At 34.9% G+C, this 12,682-nt stretch overlaps 1 long non-coding RNA gene across 1 annotated transcript; it reads left to right on the top strand.

Moving 5' to 3' along the window:
- Window positions 1-796: 796 nt before the first annotated feature.
- On the top strand, window positions 797-12,461 carry LOC118729269. The gene is made up of 3 exons (XR_004991177.2): window positions 797-809; window positions 11,976-11,980; window positions 12,317-12,461. It is a non-coding gene; the product is annotated as an uncharacterized LOC118729269 (long non-coding RNA).
- The last annotated feature ends 221 nt before the right edge of the window (window positions 12,462-12,682 follow it).

Raw genomic sequence — 12,682 nt, 5'->3', positions numbered from 1 at the left:
ATCATGTAGTTAATTTTTGTCTGTGTATATTTTAAATCATTTTTGGCACATTTTGAGCTAATGGAGTATTTCTAGAAACTGACTCTTAATGTCTGTAAAGTTTTAAGCTTGAAAGATTACCGGTGCCAATAGCACAGAATCAACAACCTGGTTTTTTAATTCTAAAAAAGCAGAAGTTCCATAGTGGATGCATTTCCAAAATTGATGCATTCAGAGATGGTATTAGTAAAACATGCATAATGACATAATATGATTCAATTTAACAGACATTATTAAGCAGCCACTACATTCACAGAACTATTGCAGATGTTGTGAGAGATTGAAAAATAAAAATAATCTAGATATTGCCTGAAAGGATTTGCTTAAGATATTTGGCCTCTATAAGTTACTAGTGAATTTTCAGCCTCAGATGTCTTCAATGAATAGGCATTTCTGTACTATTTTTGTTAAGCGACTCATGATCTATTTATTACTTTATCTTCATTATTTATTTGCTTTTATTTGCTTTGGATTTAATTTGCTCTTTTCCTGTATATTCTGCAGTTGTTGGGTAGAAATGCTGAATAAATATGAATTAAATCAAGTACAATAATATACTGCTATTTTGTATTTCTATTTGTTTTTTTTTATCTCTTCTCTTGTAAGAAGTGTTGAAATTTTCAGTTAGAATTGGGAACTTGTCTATTTCCCCTTTTCAGCTGGGTAAATCTTTGCTTAATGTACTTTAAAGCATTTTCTATGAGATTCATATATATTTTAGTCTGTTATGTCTTCCTGAAAATTGACCAACCATTTTATTATGATGAAATGTCTATCTTTATTCCTGGAAATATTTATTTTTCTCTCATTTACTTTATCCAATATTAACAAAGCCATGCCAGTTTTAAGTTTAGTAATCCTATGGAGTATATTTTCTCCTCTGGTTTTCAGCTATCTGTCTTGTATTTTGTTTTTGTAGAAAGTATATAATTTTTCTTTTTTGATCCAATCTGATCATCTACTTTTAATTGGAATATTCAGACCATTTATATTTAATGTAATTATTGAGATGATTGATTTAATTCTATCAACTTGGTCTTTGCTTTCTAATTTTTGACCAAAATTAAATGAGACATTTTTAGAAATAATTATCCACATATTTGTCATTTTTAATACTTTTCATTTGTTGGCTTAGATCTAAAATCATTTACCTTCTTTCATAGTTTGACCTTAATTCTTGAAAAAATAATTTTGCTAGTATAGAATGTCGTATTGACAGATTTTCCTTGCCTATCATTCAACCTTCTAAAGTCATTACTCTATCGTAACTGGCTTTCCATTTCTATGGAGAAGTCTATGGCAATTATCCTTGTATCTGTGTGGGAATAATGTGGCTCATTTTAGTTTTTCTATTTTTCAGAGGTTTTCAAGAAATTGTAGTCTTCCTTGTATTCATGCTGTTTCAGGTCCTTTAAACTCCCTGAATCTGTGGGCTTCTAATTTTCTCAAAATTGGAATAAATCTATGCCATTATTTTCCAATTTTTTTCTGTCTTTCTTCTCCTGAGACTGCAATTATTTATATGTTAAAGTGGTTGATATACTGCTACAGATCACAGAGCACTTTTCTTTGAGCTTTACTCCGTATAAGTCTGTTGCTATTTATTCAAGTTTATTGACATTTTTTAAAAATATATTTTTTATTGATTTCAGAGAGGAAGGAAAAGGTAGAGAGAGATAGCAATATCAATGATGAGAGAAAAATCAGTGATTGGCTGTCTCTACATGCCACTTACTAGGATGAACCCCAAAACTCAAGCCCTGACTGAGAATCAAACCATGACCTCCTGGTTCATAGGTCTATGCTCAAATGCTGAGATATATGGGCTGGGCTGATATTTTATTCTTACATTATTTTTACATTTTATCCTGCAATGTTTAGTCAGCTTGTAAACCAATCCAGTAAAAAAATTTATTTCAGAATTTTTTTTTATTTTTAGATTTTCCTTTTTATTAATATTTTTCTACTAATATTTTCACAATAAATTATGAGCATTTGAATACAATTTATTAGCTTATTTAATGTTTTTGTCTGTTCATTCTATTATCTCTATCACTTCTGTTTCTATTGATTGATTTTCCTCCTCATTATGGATCACAATTTTCTGCTTCTTCACATATTAATAATTCTTTAATGAATCAGAAACATTTATTACTATTTTTTTACTGAGTATTGGAATTTGTTCTGGCAAGCAATTACATTAATTATTAATCAGTTCAATCCTTTAAAATCTTCATTTTTAATTTTTAAAAAGTGAGTCCAAATTAGCCTTTTCTACAGAGCTATTTTAGCACCACTACTAAAAGATGATACTTCTGGAATCTGTATTGCATTTTCCATGTTTTCAATGCCATGTTTACCCTCTGACTCACAGAAACTCAAGCAAATAGCCCTGAGTGAGCTCAGGAAATTTTTCACCTTACAATTCCCTAGTAATTGTTCCATTCTCATCAATTTTTCTCCAGATGCATTGAGTTTCACCCTTTTTCATGCAGAGATTGGTACACAGCCCAAAATACAAAAAAGAACCCTGTACTGATTTTAAAGCTCTTTCCCTGTGTACTTCCCCCCTTTCGAGTATTCTGCCCCACAAATTTTACCCCCACCCCCCCATGACCTCCCCAGACCTTGATATCCTATCCATTCCCTCAACCCAACTTAGATGCTAGGTTCTCCTAAGCAGTCCTTTCCTGAGAAGATTATAGGACTCACCTCATTTGTTACCCTTTGCTCAGGGATCACAGCCTTATTTTGCCTTGGACTAATTCCTAAAAGCAGATGTTTCATTTTTTCCCCACTTTCCTTGTTGATTTTGGTGGAGAAAAAGAAATAAAGTGTACCTTGGCACATGTAGGCTTTCTCCTTATGTCATTATTTTAGGATAAAAAAATATTTTAAACTTGAATGTAATGATTACAAGTGCTAAAAATATAAAATTAATGTCTTCCAAATGATTAGCAAATATAAAAGTAAAAACATAGTACTTCTTAACAACATATCTATATATGATAGAGTAAAAAGTAAATAAAAAATATAAAATAAAGTATAAAGATTCAAAAGCAAGAAAAAACGAGTGTATAGTAATGCAAAGCAGGATACAAAAATTTGAAGGTGAATGTTCCTGAATTTGTGTGCCTTGTGAGGTGGTAGTGATGGCAATGATCTATGTGTATCTGAGTGTGCACAGAGCAATAAAGACTAGACAAAATATGCCAAGCATTAAGTGAAATTATCTTGCTTTAATACAAAGTTATTGAACACTTGTTTCAAGGCTTTTGTTCACAGATTGCTGAGCTGGAAGAATTTCCAGTGTTCACTTTCAGGATTCTATTTGTATTCCCAAGCATCACTGAATAAAATATAGTGCATTTAACTGGGCTATTACTTCTGTTCTGCTCCTTGCTTTATAAAAATCAACTTAGGCTCTCCTTCACAAAAAAAATAAGCACATTCTCATGATTCTGCTTCTTATTATAATGAACAAACACATTAATTTAGTAAATGCTAACTAATACAGTGATATATAAGTTCAATGACTATTAATTCCTATTATATCTGTATATCTTCCACCATGAGCTATCTTGAGTTTTTACCTGAATTTTTCATTTATGTTCATTTTATGTCCATAACTAATTACAAGTTAGTTGAAGTTAGTATGGTTCAGCCCATTGACTTTAATTTTATTTCTATTCTATTTTGATCATTTGATACTTAGTAAAGCTATTATTTTTAAGCAAGACAGTTTCTCTGGACCTCAATTTCCTTATCAATATAGCATGCCCCTATTTGTTCTTAAAATAACTTAATTTATATTATTCAATGACTTGTAAAGAATTTGATACTAGATATTAGAATAGCTTCAGAGAAACGGAAAACAAAACAAAACAAAAGGAATGTTCCTCTTTTTTTTTTTTTAAGAAGGCTAGCACAGACCAGGTAAAGACCTCTCTCTCTCTTTCTTTCTCCCTCTTTCTCTCCCCGCTCTCTCTCAGACACAAAATAATGTCAAATTCACTCATATATACAATTTTACATATATTATTAAGAAAATATAAATATAAATTTTAAAAAGATAAATATAGCTGATTTTACTGAATATCAAAAAAAATTAAATAAGTTAATATGCATAAAATATTCTTGGATGGCTATATATACAATTGCCAATACCCATATATATTAATTTATAAATATAGTGATAAAAATCACAAAACAATACTGGATGAACTAAAAAAAATTATCCTTTAAAAAATAATTAGAAAACTGATGTTATCTGCAAATGAGGAGTTTTATTGTTAACTATTAAACAGTACTCTAAAGCTAAAACAATTGAAACTTATTGTCACAAACAATTGATGAACAAAGAGAAAAATAGATTCAGAAACAATATAAGTATTTTCAATGAATTAAGTAATAGTAAAGTATGATATCGAATAATTGGGTAATGAAATAAACAATAAATAGTTATTTTGTCAAGTAAACATTTGGAAAGAAAATTATAAATTACTTCTCTATAAAATGCCAACCAACAAAATTATTTCAGATGAATTAAATAGCTAAAGGAAAACATAAACCTTGAGAGTTCTGGATAAAAACCTCAGTTGGTTAATTATATATACTTGGTATAGAAGATGACTCCACACCTCCAGAAGAAACAATAAGGAAACATTGATGGGTCAAATTGCATAAAAAATTTTAACTTCTGTACTTAAAAAATAATCACCTCTGACCAACTGGCATGGCTCATTGGTTGAGTATGGACCTATGAGCTACGAAGTCAGGGCTGGATTCCCAATCAGAGCGCATGCCTAACTGCCCTCCCCTGACAACTTGGTCACCCCTAACTGCCCTCCCCTGCAGACATGGTCACCCCTAACTGCACTTCCCTGTAGGCCTGATTCCCCCAATTTCTCCCCCTGTAGGCCTGGGTCCCCCCCAACTGCCCTCCCCTGCTGGCCATCTTGTGGTGGCCATCTTTGACCACATGGGGGTAGCTATCTTGTGTGTTAGATTGATAGTCAATTTTCATATTACTCTTTTATTAGTATAGAGTCCTGGCACATGGGTGGGGACTGGCTGTTTTAATGTTAAGGGTGTCTCTTACCAGGTGGGGGTTCCCTTGGGGCATGGGGTGGCCTGGGCGAGGGGCCCATGGTGGTTTGCAGGCCAGCCACACCCCCCGGCAACCCAAGTGGAGGCCTACTATAATTGAAATTTGTAGCCTTGAGTGGAGTCCAGGTCAGGCCAGGGTGGGCAGAAAGCTTAGCTTCCTTCATCTTCAGGGCAATCCAAGCCTCCTGCTCTCTCCAGCTCCATGGCCACCACCATATTTGTTGGGATAATTTGTATACTTGCTCCTGATTGGCTGGTTGGCATGGCATGTGGGTGTAGCGGAGGTACGGTCAATTTGCATGTTTCTCTTTTATTATTGTAGATAGGAATATATATATATATATATATTCCTAGGAAAGTTTATATATTTCCACACAGTAATTTTGAAAATTTTTTATAAGGCAATGCCTTAGGATTTATTCCAAAGCCAGAATAGTGGGAACAGTATGTCCAGATTGCAGGCAATAAAGAGGTGGATTGTGTGCTGAGAATTTACAATAATAATAAAGCTGACCAGAGGACAGTTTGCTTTTATTGTCTCCATGCACAGGAAATTTGAAACAGTATCAGTGATTTATATTTTATTGATTTTTTACAGAGAGGAAGAGAGAGGGATAGAGAGTTAGAAACATAGATGACAGAGAATCATTGATCAGCTGACTCTTGCACACCCCCTACTGGGGGTGTGCCTGCAGTCATGGTACACGCTCTTATTGGAATTGAACCTGGAACCCTTCAGTCCGCAGACCAACACTCTATCTACTGAGTCAAACCAGTTTCAGCCAATATCAGTGATTTAAATACGCCTGCCCACTAGGCTGGATTACTACTATCTAACTTTGGTACTCTATTGTTCTTGGCAATAAGAAAAGTGCAAAAATATATAATGAATAATATTCACCATCCTATTCATTTTAGAATTAAAAGAAAACACTCTCCTAAATGCCTAATATTATAAGATTAGTATGATCATGAAATATTTATATTTCACAATCATTAAAAACAATGGTGCTATTCTGTGCTTGTTCATCAATGGTGTATCTACACTAATAAAAGAGAAAGGTGCAAATTGACCTTTAGCACCCACCAGCCAATCAGTAGTGAGTATGCAAATTAACTCAACAAAATGGCAGGTTAATTTGCATATACAGACATGGAGTGCAGACTAAAGGCTCCACCTGAGTGAAGACTGAAGATTGAAGGCTCTTCCTGAAGGTTGAAGGCTTGGCTCTGCTGCAGCCCAGGTTCCAGGTGCCAGAGGAAAACAGGTGCCGGCAGCCTGGGGAAGGAAGGACTATTGCACAAATCTTTCTGCAAGGGGCCTCAGGTTATTAAATAAAATTAAATTCAGGACACAAATTTTCACTCACAATCTTTTTTAGATGCATTTATATTAAATATATAATTTTAAATATATTTTTATTGATTTCAGAGAGGAAGAGGGAGAGATAGAAACATCAATGGTAAGAGAGAATCATTCATTGTCTCCTGCACACTCCACACTGGGGATTGAGCTCACAACCGGAATATGTGCCCTGACCAGAAATTGAACTATGATCTCCTGGTTCATAGGTTGATGCTCAACCACTGAGCCACGATGGCTGGGCATATATTATATTACATTCAATAAAAGGTTACCAAACAATAGTTTTAATCAGAGTATGATTTCAAAATTTTATCATTCTGTACAAGAGAAATACCAGGAAGATGATAAAAATGATCTATAATACCTAATCCATCCAATGTGCCAGCATGTAGCGTACACACACACACACACACACACACACACACACACTTTTTATTAAGAGCAGTTGTCCTCAAACTTTGCTCCAATTTTGAATATCCTGAGGAGCTTTTAATATCCTAATACCCAGGAATCATCCACATCAATTAAATCAGAATCCCAAGTGGGGGCAGGGAGAGATCAGGCATCAGCATTTTTAAAAGTTCCCTGTTGGGTCCAATGTTCAGCTAAGTTTAGAACCGACTGCATCCTGGCTTCTCACATGTGGCTCATGGATCTGCAGGCTTTAGCACCCACCCACTGGGAGCTAGTTAAAAGGCAGAATATTGGTCCCTAATTCCAGACTACAGTCAGCATTTTGTAATAAGATCCTCCGTGTTATATTAAAGTGCAAGCAGCATCTTTGTTTCCATAATTCCAATACTTTCACTAGAGGAGATGGCTGTGAAGTTTAAAATAAGTCTAAAAAACATCAAATTGTTAAAGTTCTATCCAAAAATTCTAATTCCTACTCATTTTACATTCCTTTGTCTAGAAGTGTGTGCAGATAATTTTTTACTAATCCATAATCAATAAGAAAATAAAGCAATTAAAGTTTCATTGGAAACAGATTTACAAAGTAATGTATTTCCTTGCTCTTGGGAAGAACAAATTGCATCATGATTTTTATTTCTCTTTTGTCTCTGGGAAAAAGAAATTCCAGACTTTGAGTTCAATATTAATTTATTTGTGTTTTTGCGGACATATTAGCCAAGTAACTTCATAAGTTGTACTTTAATAAATTTAGCAGATCTCTAGAGAAATTGGGTGGTATACCTCTTGTCCAGATCAAAAGAACACCTGAGTCATTCTTATTTGGCATTCTAATCCCAGCTGTTGGTTTAAGTAACAAACTGCAAATGAGTAAAGTTATTAAAAGAAAAAAAAACCTGAAGCTTGGGAAGGGGTATTAAAATGAGATAAACTTTTAAATTAGAAAAGCAACTGCCATACAAAGTATTTTGTGTAGGAACTAAATTTTCATAATGGAAACTCCCAGCAACCTGAATCAAAGCAAATAACCCAATGCAATAACAACTTTATTAAGATAACAGCTAAATACATTTAGAAAATAAAGGCATTTCCCTCAGCTTTTCTACTAGGTATTCTTCTGGTAGAAACCAGTATTATAAACCCTCAGTAACAGAAGGAAATTGGCTGATACACTGATGTTTTTTGTGTTAACATGTTAATGCAAACTCAGTTTCTTAGCAACTATAAATATCACCACTGTTCTATATATGGCAGATGGAAGTTTAAATTGAATTCTGTATCAGAAAATTTTATTGGGGCTTTAGAGTTAAAAAAAAAAAAAAAAAAAAAAAGGCTCTTTCCTTATTTACTGAATACTCATCAAAACTCTCTAATTGATTATCCTCATTTTAGAGATAAAGAAACAAAACTTGAAGAAATTATATAGTATATCTAAGAACCCTTGTCAGCAAGTTGTAGAGCATAAACTCAAATCTAAATCTTTCTTTCTAAGTTTCTCCCATATTACAGCTTCTTTACATGTAATTTAATTCTATCTCTTTTACTATTTTTGCTGATATTTTTGTGATCACACGTGCACATAAATACATACACATATGTACATGTGCACACATACACACACACATGCACTTTTGGGCAATCCTGGTAAATATCCAAGTCAGGATTACATAAGTAGATTCATATAGTAAGTTGCATTTTCAAATTCTAATGCCAGTTGTATATCTCCAGGCAAATTAATATGAACATGGGGTCTTCCTTGGTTGCTCCCATTATTCTGAGAGTTAGCATTAAATTCTGCTTCTTCTGCAGATTAGTCTCAGTTTGCTTGCCCAAATTAGCAAGGGAATAGTTCTTAAGACAATATTATTGATGGTTCTGCAACATATAGTTAATTCTTAACTAAATTCTACTAAATGTCATGCCAAATCTGTTTATGTGTGCCAGAGCACTACTTATTGTATATCCTGTTTTATTTTTATTGTATTGTGGGTTTTTTTTGTATTTTTTTGTACTGTGTCTTTAAAATGACCTAGGGTATTTTTGTGGTACTAAATTAACACATGGTAAATTAATATGTAAATATCTAGAAGCCAGATTTGAGTTTGCTTATTTAAACATAACAAATAGTCACAAAATTTCTCATTTCATTTTTCTAGAACTCATTTAAATTTACTTCTTATTCATTCTAGTTCACTTGGTTATCTTTTTTATATGTCTGTGGTAAGCATGTCCTTACATATCAAGGTGAAAGAAAATTTTCAGCAACTCTAATAAATTGTGATGTTAATATTTTCCAATCTAATAATTTTACATTTAATAAAATCATGGAAATAAAACCCATGGATAAAATAATTAAAAATAGATATAAAATAAATTAATAATAGCAAACACAATAGAAACAATCAATTCTCAATTCCAAATAATTTCTATTCTAAGGAATTCTTAATGATTTCTCCAATCCCATTTTATGTTTATTCAGCAAGCAATACAATTCTCATTGCAAATAGAAATCCCTTTGGGATATTCTGGTTATTTTTACATATTACCTATTCTTTGAAGGCAATTGTACTCATTACAAAATATTGAACTTAAAATTAAGAAAAACAAGTCTTAATTAAAGTACTTAGTTACTTAAATATTCAGATATTTTCTCAACATTTATTCTGTGGGTATAGAGCTATCTGATTCAATTCAAGATCAAAGTAAAATTTTAATTCAATTCATGATAAATGATATCTTAGTAAAAATTAAATTAAATAGTTTGTCATGTACATTATTAGAGCTAGAAAATCATATACTATTTAAAAGGGGAAAACAAATTATTAAGTTGTTGACATTAAATTTAAGAAAACATGTTAATTATAACATGAAAATTATCATTGTGGCAGTAGTCTCCAAATGTTGCCCCTCAATGAACCATAATTTCCAGTATTCAGTCCTTTATATGCTTAGTTTACCTAAGGATGGGCTGACACTGCAACTTACTTTTGACCTATGAGAGGAAGTATAATTGTTTCTATTTCCAAGGTTAGACCATAAGAAGCCCTATAATTTATACCAAGATCTCTTGAAATTCTTGCTCTGGGGGAAGACAGACGCCTCCTAAGAAGCCCTACCGCCTTGAAGCCACCATTTTGTGAGGATCCCAAAATAATTACAGGGAGGGAGACAGACAGACAGATGGACACAGACCAGACATGTTCATGAAGAAGCCTTCTTAAATGTTTCATTCCAGGACATGGCATATAGTGAAGAACCCAGGCATGGGATAAGTTTACAGTCAGAACTAAGCTTCATCAGATATCTGAGCTAGATGTCTCATCTACCTGTCTCTAACCATGCAAGACTCAGTTATACCAGATGAGCAAAGGTGGCAGACTCCGGCCAGAGCGAAGGCCTGGGTTCTGGGTGCAGGAGGAAAACTGGTGCTGGAAGCCAAGGGAAGGAAGGCCTATTGCATGAATCTCTTTGTGCAATGGGCCTCTATTCTTAATAATAAAAGGCTAATATGCAAATGGTCATTACGTGTGATCCGCAGGAGGCTTTGCCCCTTGCCCTGTGGGCCTTAACAGGGGACCTGAGACTGCATCCTGGGATCTCCACATGGCAGAGCTTGATGGGGGACCTGAGGCCGCATCCCCTACCAAGCGGGATTTGAGGGGGCAGGGTCCAGCCAGGTCTGAGTCTCGTGCAATTTCCAGGCATGTGTGGGTGGGCAGGGACTTGACTCTGGGTCCTGCAGTACGCCCCAGACTCTGACAGGAGGGAGATTTTAATATACATTTTACTAATTTTCTTTCAGCTCTGACACTTCTATTATAGAGAAAGGGCAAATAGAAATATTAAAATATTTGCTCTAATTCTCTTTTAATGTACACAAATTTGGGGCACTAGGCCACTAATTGTTATATAAGTGAGCCAAAAGATGGCCTCTGTGTTTTGGTCCTTAAGCCAAAATTGGTTATTCTTTATTGCAGGCTGAGACCTGTTAGTTCAAAATTCCTCCACTGTCAAACTCAAACTTTTAGGCATTCAGTTCTTTTAAAAATACTCAAACAAGCAGATTTTTAGTCAAAATAGAAATTGCCTGCTTTGTAAACCCCCAGAAACCTCACCTAATGCCTGCCAGCTGAGATAAGGTAAATATACGATTAAAAGACTCCAAACTTTCGACTGTTTTTCAGAGCTTTCTGACTCAAATACTTTCTGCTGAACAACATCCCCAGATGCCCTAAACATGTGAACCCCTCAATAGCCTCTGGACAGACTCCTACTCTGAGAGATTTCCCCACATGCAAACCTGTCAAAGCATAACCCAATCCAGCCAGTATAGGTTCCTGTCACCTCCCGGTCATACATCTTATCCCTTGATCTGACCCCAAATCTCTTAAACCCCCTACAATAATAAAATTACTTTCAGCTTACAGATAGTGATTAATTACTACAGGCCCAGTGCATGGATTCATGCATCAGTGGGGTCCCTTAGCCTGGCCGATGCCTTTTTCAATCCGGGACCCCTCGGGGGATGTTAGAGAGCCAGTTTCACTCTATCCCCACAGGCCAGGCCAAGGGGCCCCACAGTCCTCTAATATGCATGTAAGATCTTTGGTTAATCTCTTCCCACCCTCCTCCCACTTCCCTTCCCTCTGAGATTCATCAGTCCGTTCCATGTTTCCAATGCCTGTAGTTTCCTCTCCCTGGTGGTCAATGCACATCATAGCCTATTGGCTGGCTGGCCAGTGGGCCAGTGAGCTGGTCAGATGGTTGCTTAAGCAACTATCTCTCCATGACAATATATATGACCATAACTCCATGACAACCATCTCTCCATGACAATATATATATATGACCATAACTCCATGACAATATATATGATTTAATTTTATCTCAATCTTCTAAAAAGTAGGTGTAATAATTACTAGCATTTTTTTTTTAATTTTACCAATAAGGACATTAAGTTATCAGGTAAGTGATAGAGTCAAGGCTCAGGAATCCTCTCTGACTCCTACCTTAATAAAAATTTGATTTCTGCATGCTGACTCCTGAGAAGATACAGTTGGCTAGCTTTCATTTGCAAAGGGGAAATGAAGCGGCATTAAGGTGATAATTTTTGATAAGCTTAACATATGTAAATATATTTGACATTTTGGAAGGGAACAACTGCTTGCCTAAGGTTATTAAACATAGACTGTACAATGTCAAACATCAGTGACAATCTAATCACGCACTTGCATGTCTCAGCTGGCATGGCTCCTGTGCCGAGGCTCAGAAGACCCAGGAGGTCACTATGTGTGATTGATGGGCTCAGTCAAGGCATGAAAAGCAGAAGCCAAAAGTATGTAAAACTGAGTGTGGATATACAAAGGTACAAGTCACAGACAAATAATGCAGCCACATAAAAATGACCAGTTAAGCCGAAACTGGTTTGGCTCAGTGGGTAGAGCGTCAGCCTGCGGACTCAAGGGTCCCAGGTTCGATTCTGGTCAAAAGCATGTACCTTGGTTGCAGGCACATCCCCTGTAGGGGGTGTGCAAGAGGCAGCTGATTGATGATTCTCTCTCATCAATGTTTCTAACTCTATCCCTCTTTCTTCCTCTCTGTAAAAAATCAATAAAATATATATTTTTAAAGTGATCAGTTTAAGTTTTAGTGAGGGGTCGGAGTGATAGGGAACAGCGATGTCAAGAATTCTTCATAGTATAAAAAGTAAGTATGAATTAAGAAAAATAGAAGGTAACAAAAAGCTAGAAACAAGTT

Source organism: Pipistrellus kuhlii, unplaced genomic scaffold (genome assembly GCF_014108245.1).
Source record: "Pipistrellus kuhlii isolate mPipKuh1 unplaced genomic scaffold, mPipKuh1.p scaffold_m20_p_3, whole genome shotgun sequence".
In the NCBI taxonomy this organism is placed as follows: domain Eukaryota; kingdom Metazoa; phylum Chordata; class Mammalia; order Chiroptera; family Vespertilionidae; genus Pipistrellus; species Pipistrellus kuhlii.
Note: the sequence above shows the minus strand (reverse complement) of the source record. Positions and strands in the feature narration are given on the sequence as shown.